The following is a 10000-nucleotide window of genomic DNA, read 5'->3' on the forward strand; positions in this document are numbered from 1 at the left end:
GTTTATTGAGTTCGGTTTTCAACCGCTCAATATGGAAGCTCTCCTTGATTTTGAGTTGATAGAAAGAAGTAGCAGTATCAATAATTTTGAAGCATGAAACATCACAATTATCGTGACAATTTTTAGAAAAACTAAGATGCTTGAAAATATGCGAATTTTTGTCCCGGAAAAGGTGCTCATTTACACGTGTGTAGAAGTGCCTGTTGGTTTCACCAACGTAGCGAGCACCACAGCCCGCACAAGTAAATTTGTATACAACACGTGATTTGAGAGAATCCGGAATGAAATCCTTTGGACTAAAAATGTTGCACAGTTTGAATGGAGAGAAAATTACTTTAACATTTAAATTCTTGCAATACTTGTTGATAACAGATGAAATTTTCTGTCTGGTATAAGATCAATAGAAACCGATATAAGGTAGTTTGTAAAAATGGCAGTTGGGTACTTCATGTTTAGGGGCTTCTTTTGTAGGAACATTTCTATAATATTGTTGGTTCGTTCGAATTTACCGACTTGTAACGAACATTTAATCTACAAAGAATCATGGTATTGATAGTATATATATAATTATATATTTATATAATAACCCAAGTTATTCACGGATTTTGATTGGTTCTTGCCTATGGTCTATTAGAGGACAGACGCACGATTGACGTCACCATCAGCTTTTATGCGAATAAAGTTTAATTCTTTATTATCTAAAACAAATAGAGTCCATGTTGCCGTGCGTCTGTTCAGTAATAGATCACAGAAGACGTCAAAATGTGGTAAGAACATCAGTGACACACTCGGCTATCGCCTCGTGTGCCACTTTTTTGTTCTTACCACATTTTGACGTCATCTGTGATCTATTATTGAACAGACGCACGGCAACATGGAATCTATTTGTTAAGTATATATACGAATCTTGTAAAATTTTAATGTTACACTCACTATGGCTGAAGACGATGTTTGAAACATCGAAACATGTTCCGTAAATTCAAAAGTGTGGTTGTTTTGTATTTTTTTTTTAAATATTAGTAACACTTGTGCTATCCAGACCGTTTGGACAAATTAAATAACAATTATAAATTTTAGTCAATTTCGTGCAGTGAGCCAGTCAGTAAAATTAAAATTTGGCAAAAGTGAGACAGTTCCGATGGACCTAATCGGCTAACTCGATGTTGTACCCAATTCAAATCTCCTGGGATTAACTTTTTAGAAAGATTCTTTGTGTATTGTATTTGCATCATCATGTAGCATTCATATTTAAAGTAGATGCAAAATTCCTGGAACAAAACGTTTTATTCCCAAAGGGTTTGAATAGGCCATTTCCGAGTTCAAGTCTGCCTCCTCTTCAAAGCGAGTCCAAGTGCGAAGCTTTTCTTATGAAAATTAGTTTTCATTCATATGGAAAGTTACGATGGTCCACGAGGGCCACAGTCCAGTTTTAATTTTCACACTCTAGTTTTAATTTTTCACAGTCCAGTTTTAATTTTTCACACTCCATTTTTAATTTTGCACAGTCCAGTTTTAATTTTTCATAGTCCAGTTTTAATTTTATTCACAGTCCAGTTTTAATTTTGTGAGTCGTCACCAGTTCTTTCACAGGTCACAGGTCACAGGTCATTGCTTTACCAATACAGAAAGTATCCTACGCACTTCACTTCACATTACACTCCAATCAGTTAAGTCTCTTGCCTCGAGTTTAGCTTCGTCTAAATTACATTTAACCAAATTTAATAAAGTACAGCACAAGGAAAATTAATTATATTACATGTATAAAAACAAGAAAAATGACAGATCATGAAAGATCAGAATAATGTTTCAATTAAAATGAAGAAAAAGAGAAATCTGCATTGGGAAAAGTCTAAAGTCTTGAGCACAAGAGAAAACAATGGCAAAGTAATCTCTTATAACCCCATGACCCAATTTTCTTTGCAAAATTTCCTCCCTTGAAGGACCACATCATCTCCTTTGGTTGTCAATGTCTTAGGACCATACATGTGAATGTTAAAGCTCAGCAATTTGTACATTCCTATATTTGCTGTCACTTGTTCACACTGTAGTTCTTTTTGGTTATTAAAGAAATTTATATTGTGAAGATGATTTAAAGATAAAGATAAAATTTATTAGTATACTGTACTTGAATGGCAAATTTGAATTTGAAAAACTCAAGCTTGAACTAAGTTAATTTAAGTATTTTTAACAATAAAATTATTAAAATGAGTAAAAACTAGTAGTCTGCATACAGTACAATAAGATATCTATCTACAATCAATTATGCACAAGAAAGCATAAGTTGTCAGGGCCGTCGTTAAGTTTTGAAGTAGGTGTAACAATCAAGATTTCACCCATAACATGTAAATACATGGCCAAAGGCCATGTAAAGAAAGGGTCAAAGGGCCTGAGCCCCTGGGAGGGTCTAGAGGCATGATCCCCCAGATAATTATCAAAATTAGACCCCCTCCCCCCTGAATTTTCCTGCACTCTGAGCTGCAAATTTTATATTTTCTCGATCAAAAAGTGATGAAAATAAAACAGGGAAAAAAGATAAACTTTACAATGAATAAAGATATTTGCTAATCACATGGAAATGGTCGTGCATCACAGAACCGTGAAAAATGGTCAGCAGAATGGCATTTACATCAAGTATGGTACTGCATTGATAATGACTTTTTGCTGAAAATGGCATCGGAATCCAACAACGATCGATCGGGGGTGTTCTCCAAAGCTTTTTTACGGAAAATGATTGGATTTTTACCAAGAACATATCTTAGAATCAGGATCACAGACAACACAAGGCAGTAATCATATTTTCTTCAAAGGTAAATGTTTATAAATAAATTTCAATTTGTTTTCTGCCATGCAAATTTATTCTGCAGCAACCATCACCCGTAACATTGACTGTGCTCAGCCGTAACAAGTGTTACGGGTTAAGGCCCCTAATGACAGCCCTGGCTGCTATTGAAGGGAACGATAAATTTACAGTTCTAAACTGCAACTGCACCTAAAAGATTAAAGGGATTTTAAAAAAATTACTGCTCAAAAAGGCCTACCTCCTCCTTTAATCTGGGCTTCTGAAAGGATGCAGAAAAAGAAATAAAGATTATGCCTAAATTTTTGCTCATATTTAATATGCGTTTGATAAACATGCTTTGATTATGCAGAAATTACATCGGATTATGCGGAAATTTAAACAATTCATAAAACTAATAATTAGACCCATCCAATGTACATGTATTTACATGCTTAATAATATGGCAAATCAGGACATGAAGTTGCGACCAATAAATCGCATTTGCGACTGGTATTTTTTCCCATTGCATTTAAAGTACCTTGGAGGAATCACCAATTACCGTTGAAATAATAGGGTTAGCAGTTGGCATTTTGCCATAACTTTTGCTAAGATAAAGCAATTAAAAAAAATTACTTTTTTTCTTTTCATGTATTTTGTTTGAATTTGAAAATATGGAGCAAAGTTGTAATGTGGTTAGACCATGATCCATTCCCTCGATCTCTCAGCATTTTAAGCGATTTTTAACACACATTGCGGGCTCCTATTTTCCCTATGATTACAAATGGTACATATACTCCGGTAAATTAGAAGCAACTAAATCTTCATATGGATTGTCGCAAAATTGCAACCAGATATATATTTCTTTAATTTCGAGCCCAGGGTATGTTATGACATTATAATTTATAGCACAGTTTAGCTAGTGCCCAGGCTCAATAATTATTGCTGAACATTGTGTGGAAACTGCTTGTAAACGACCTTTCATCTTGTGAACGAAATGGCATGTTTTCTTTCAATGTTCAAGAACATAAGCATTTCAAAACAGTCAACCTCTTTGGCTTTTATGTTTGCGAGGATGGTAAGCAGCTGCTTTATCACTGATATCAGGCATTTCTTCTGTTTTATGCAGAAAGTATCGTAATTATGCGGAGGATCCGGATTGTAGGGAATAACGCAGATCCACATCGCTGCATCCTAGCTGTTAGATGGCACACTTATATCACATTATTTGTGATATTTGTTGGTATTGTACATCCTATAATAATAAGTTTCTTTTAGAAGCACACCACATACATGTACATGTAACGTTTACCATGTAGACTACAAAGTCTTGCATACTTACTGTACATACCTGCAATAACTCTTTAACTTATAATTCAGAAAAGTCTGGAAATCACATCTTTCGTCAAAACGTTTCCTCCTTTCAAGAAAACAAAACCAAAAATAAGCAGTGAGAGGTTTGACCATCATTACAGCAGAGACAAGATCTCGAGATACTTGGATTTCCTACGGGTGGTGCTAATATTAATAAAGAAATATTTTTGCGCGGTTCAAAACTATGCAAAGAAAGCAGAACTTAGCAAGTGCTCTTGGTGTCCAAAAAGAAAATTGGGGGTAAACACACATTTTTCAGAGATAATTAAGCTTCAATTTGGAAAAGAACGCCATACATTGTGTTTTAAAGCTTTTTACAAATATTGTTGATTAATTATCTTCGAAAAATGCGTGGTTACCCCCAATTTTCTTTTTGGATTTCAATAACAATTTTAATGTTAAGATCTGCTTTTCCTGCAAATTCAGTACACCACGCAAAAATACCGCTGTGTAAGTACATGTAGGCACCGTCCTTAACCTTACAATTCGAGGCTCCCTAAAGTTTCTGGGCCGTGCACAAGCTGGGCACTAGTCTGGTGCATAAAGCCTGAATCGCATGTTTTTCTGATTTTGTGACATTAGCGAGACCAAATCTGTAAAATTAACTGCTAATTTTCTCGTGTTCCCTTTGGTATTTTTTTTTCCATTGGTTTAGTTCTAACCACATACAGTTCCTATCAAATACCCTATGATTATTTGTTAAAATCTCTCAGAGCTAATGAAATATATTTAGAAAAATGACAAATAACAGAATATTGACTAAACCCTCTAAACGACCTTGACTTTTTACCACTGCAAAATGTCAGGCAATATCATTTTTATTACGTGTCAAAGAATACAAAAATTTCAGCACAGGAAAGTATAAATATTAAGAAATTTAGGGTAAACAACATCGTCGCTCTTTGGAGGTTGGGTGCCCGAAACATCCTGGAGCTTCCACTATTGGCAGCCAGCACCAAGATGGAGACTGCACCGATGGCTGGCAAAGCCTGACAACCCAGCCATGAGCCCCCATGCGCCCGAGAAGAATGGGCACCCGTCACACTGATACACAGTGGAAAGCAGAGGGTGGGGAGGGAGGGAACAAAAACCGCTAAACGCTCCACACACAATACTCCTACTTCCCGGCACACTGATAAATAAGCGATACAGCCCAAAGCACGAGGTATTGAATTCCAAGCATGCGCCAGTATGCTACAACCACTGACCAATTAACTGCAGTCGCTCCTAGTTGTTTCCTTGGTTAAACTTCGTTTAACCTCATCAAAAATAGGAATTTTTCTGCCTCTTATTAGATGTGACAATTCCGTAATTATAATGGCCTAAATCCAAAACCTGACAACCAGAAAATAAGCCTCATAAGATCGGTACCCATACTGGTAAGATTCTACAGGGAACTTTTAAGAAAAACTGAATAGGTTTCCTTTTGTAACTCGTGCCCTGTAGAGCGGGTATTCTCTACGGAGCCACCTTAAGTTGCACATCTAATTCAAAAGTTCAGTAGGAATTGCTGTACCCCTGAGAGCTACAAAGAAAAAACTCTACACAGGTGTAGTTCAATAAAATTAAAGAAAGGCCATGTACATCACACAGTATTCACCTGTTTATTATCTGCACAAGAATGGAATTTTCAATTTTACATATTAAGGAATGGTTTGCAGCCAGGCAAGCACGAAATACAGTGATGTCAAGCTCTAGAGATCTAAACTCTGGAGAAATTTCTATCCATATCCCAACACCACTGCCCTCCCCCCCCCCCCCCCCCACTTATATCTACATCTACATCTACACCTACATGTTCCAGCAAGTGCTCGGCAAAGTCCTATTGACTTGTGGCTGTTTTTGCTTGGCCTCATACACCACAAGCCTTTTTAGAGACATTACGCCAAGCCGGCCACTTTTGCTGGAAAGAACATAATTACAGAGGACAGCCACAACACCAGGAATTTCATCCCCTACTCTTCTCAAATAGTGTGTGGGTTCTTTAAGGTCCCACAGAGAACTTATAAACGTGGAAGATATTTGTGACACGGGACCTACGGTTTATAGTCCTTATCCGAGAAGACTTGAAAGTATAACCATTTGCGGATGTAATTACAAATGTAGCACTTTCTCCTCAGTCACTTTAAGACCCTGAGTGTTGGTCCGGCCGGAGTCGAACTCACGACCTCCCGCATGGCGGCCCGGTGCTCAACCAACTAAGCGACCGGTGCGCATCAAAAATTTTTATTGGTTAAACAGAGAATGATCCAATATCCTGAAGACAATTATGTCCGTGATAACAAACAAAGGCAAAGCTTTAAGAAATGGTGAAATAAGTTTTAAAAAGTTGAAATTCTTTAAATCTCAGGATGCAATTTGAGCCTACAATGGATCAAAGCCTCTTTTATCCGGGAGATTGATGACCCTTTCAGGACACCAAGAAATTTGTTCTATATCCAGGAGACTCCTGTATAATCCTGGAGAGTTGGCATAATTGGAAATACTCCAGGGGCTGGTTGCTCGAAGCCTGGTCAGCGCTAACCGTTGGTTAAGAGGTATCAAAACCTATAGGTTTCATGCTGATATTTAACGCTGGTTAGTGTTAACAATGCTTTGAACACTAGGCCAGGTGCTTAAATATATCATAAAACGTTTAGGACCTACATGGGGATGTATTGTAAATCGATATGCAAGAACATGATTCTCCTGTGTTTCCAGAAAGGAGATTGCCCTATAATAATGATTGCAATCCCCTAATGCACGTATTGACTCTTTTATGTCTAAATAATCTTTCATTAAACCTTCGTTGATTATAGCCCAAGAGGCAGTGCCGCGGGCCATTGATTACCATGGCTCGCAGCCATGGCTAGCACATGGTCCTCACTCGACATGTTTATCATGGTAAGTGAGGAAATTGCCGATTGTTTTTTTGAAAGTACATGTAAATAGCCTGAAATAGTAAACACTTCTAGACATCTTGGTACTCAATACAAATAGCTGTGGTATTTACATTAAATGTTGAGTAAATCTTTCAGTTTTGTGTGGGGTTTTGCTAAATTTTCTGAATTGTGCGTTATTGTGCGGGTTTGACCGAATTGTGCGGTCACTCACCAGCCTACCCCTGGCCATAAGAAGGCCTGACAAAATGGTACACGCTCTGGTACATACCTGCAATAACTCTTTAATTTACTTCAAAAGATCTGGGTATCACATCTTGAGTTAAGAAGTTTCCTCCTTTCAAGAAAATGAAACCGAAATACACATAAACAACTATGTACAGCAGAGACAAGAATGCATTGCATGAACTTTACAATAATTCTCTTTGTCTGTTCCCCCAAATTGAATAAGCATTGTTTCCAGTTTCTCTTGGGACTTACCCAAGGAAGCAGCCTATTATGTGAGTTAATTGCACAGTCATCTAATTTAAAAGTTGACTAATAAATTAATGCTTTTAAAATACTGGTACTATATCACCAAGAACCATCAAGAACGTGGTTGAAAAGGCAACATTTATAAGTAGTCAGTGTTTCTGTTGCTGTTGTTATTGTATATAGGTACAAAAAAGGCAAAATTGCTGCCTTTTTAAATTTAATGTGCATACAATGTAATGTTTGCATCCCCCAAAACATGGTCACGATTTTGATAGAGTTGTAAGGGCTACAGTTTGAGTTGACTTGAGGGTCTTAAGATGCCAAATCTTGGTGGGAAAATGCAGCCATCACATGTACATGTACAATTGTTGCATTTGCATAAGTGAATGTGAATGAGGGTGTGGTTTTTTTGTTGTTGTTGTTGTTTTTTTTTTTTTTTTTTTTTTTTTTTGGGAAAATCCAAAAACAGATTTTGCGTTTTTTGCGAAATCCAAAAACGGATCAGGAATCCAAAGTATCCACACCCGAAGATGATACATGTACTTCGGAACAAAATTCAATCTAAATCCAGATTTTTGAGATTCATCACTTCAGGGTGACAGTTTCGCCCAAATTTATGTTTTCCTCGTGCCATTTTTACCATAAGATCGAAGACACGAATAGGTTTCTGCACATTTCACACCAGAAATAATACAAAAAGTTTCTTGACAGCAATAATATTGTTAGCACCTTTCGTACGCTAAAAATACCCTTTGTAATCGATTGCATGTTTTTCGTCATTTCTGTTTATCGAGCGCTTTTAAGGTATTTTTTTTAGTGGCATTTTCATTGAAGAATTTCTTCAAAACAAACCAGTTAATGTTATTACTTGAGAACAACGACACAGAACACAATATGTGGGCCAAGTTGGGCAGGGAATATGCCGGCAAGGCTCGGATGAAACCACCGACCGGATGGACTGGATGAGGGGCCCTCGGCACATGTCGCCACACCGAGGGGGTGCCTCATGCCTGTGCTGCAAGGAGGGCATGGTGGCTAGCATAATGTCCTGGGGCCAAGTTAACCCAGTTCAGCAGTAGAACAACATGCCCCTTCCCTGACGGGGCTTCAGCTCAGGGCTGAAGGGGTGCCGCAGGCAGCAATTCCCCGCCCAAAATCCGAGTAACGCCAGGGGTACCCCGTGCTGAGGCTGATCTTGAAGACCCAGGCTTCTCTACAAAACTACAAGAAGAAAGAGGAGCAAGGCCCTTGATGGCCCATGGGGAGGAGAAAGACCGATTGAGAAATATGGGGGAGTGGGGTGGAGAGTTTTGGGCCTGCTTGATTAAGTCCTAATATGATGTAATTATCAATCCTTTTTTTTTTTTTTTTTTTTTGAAGAAAAGAGCAGTGAAAGTAGAATCCAAAAATATGAACTACAAACAAGGATAGACCCTGTAATGTCCAAGTCCCAAGAGACAGCAAGTTTGTCAAGCGGTTGTATGAGTAAACAAACAACAAACAAAGTTAGTGTTTATACGTCAGGACAAGAGGCTAGATTTTGCAGCACAAGTAAGTTTGTTTCCTTTGGCGTCAAGATGCAGCCCTGGTAGGCATCAGATTTCCAATGACCAAGGAGTTAATCAGCCAATCAGGTAGCCCAGCGGCACCAGCTGTGGATGTAGCCCCAATGCGAAAGCTGTGAGAGGCGTAGTGGGTGCTGTTTGCTAATGATGTGTAGGAGGGATCGCAAATTACTAGTAAGGAAGGAGAGGGTGGGAGAACGTCCATCTGCAAACTGGAAGAGGGGCTGGGTAGGTCCTTGTGTTGATATTTGAAGCATGTAGTCTCTCAGGGCGGTGACAGCACAGACCATTGACTTTCATTGAGCAATAATGAGCGAGGAATTAAACTTCTATGGCCACAATAAATCAGCAGTCAAAGATAAAACACTAAAAGAACGATTGGAGGAATTAAACTTCTATCACCACAATACATTGTGGCAGTCAAACATAAAGCACTAAAATAACAATCAAAGGAGTAATTTAACTTCTAAAGCTACAATAAATTCAGCCGTCAAATTAAGACTAAAATAGCAATCCAAGGAATAAAAACTCCTATGGACACAAGAAATTCAGCAGTCAAAGATCAAACACTGAAATAACAAACAAAACTTCGAAGGCCACCAGAGATTCTCAGCAGTCAAACAGCAAAGACTAAAATAACAAGCAGAGGGATTATAAACACACAAGCAGAGGAATTTTAAAAAAAAACTTCTAACTAAAGGCCACAATAGATCCTCAAGGCAAAGATCAAAACACTAAAATAGCAATCCGAGGAATAAAAACTCCTATGGACACAAGAAATTCAGCAGTCAAAGATCAAACACTGAAATAACAAACAAAACTTCTAAGGCCACAAGAGATTCAGCAGTCAAAGATCAAAGACTAAAATAATAACCGGAGGGATTAAACACACAAGCAGAGGAATTTAACCTCTAAGGCCACATTACATGTAG

General features: G+C 37.9%; 1 protein-coding gene across 8 annotated transcripts in view; it reads right to left on the reverse strand.

Annotated features, from left to right (window-relative positions):
• LOC137997693 (nucleotide-binding oligomerization domain-containing protein 2-like) overlaps window positions 1–10000 on the reverse strand; it is a 94174-nt gene that overhangs the window by 41510 nt on the left and 42664 nt on the right. For all 8 annotated transcript variants that reach the window (XM_068843888.1, XM_068843886.1, XM_068843884.1 and 5 more), the window contains 3 exons: window positions 7301–7366; window positions 4128–4196; window positions 3039–3059 (listed from right to left, as the gene is read on the reverse strand). The gene's annotated coding sequence lies outside the window, so the exon portion shown is untranslated. The remainder of the gene's footprint in view (window positions 1–3038; window positions 3060–4127; window positions 4197–7300; window positions 7367–10000) is intronic.

The sequence above is a fragment of the Montipora foliosa genome, chromosome 3, assembly GCF_036669935.1.
Source record: "Montipora foliosa isolate CH-2021 chromosome 3, ASM3666993v2, whole genome shotgun sequence".
Lineage (NCBI taxonomy): Eukaryota > Metazoa > Cnidaria > Anthozoa > Scleractinia > Acroporidae > Montipora > Montipora foliosa.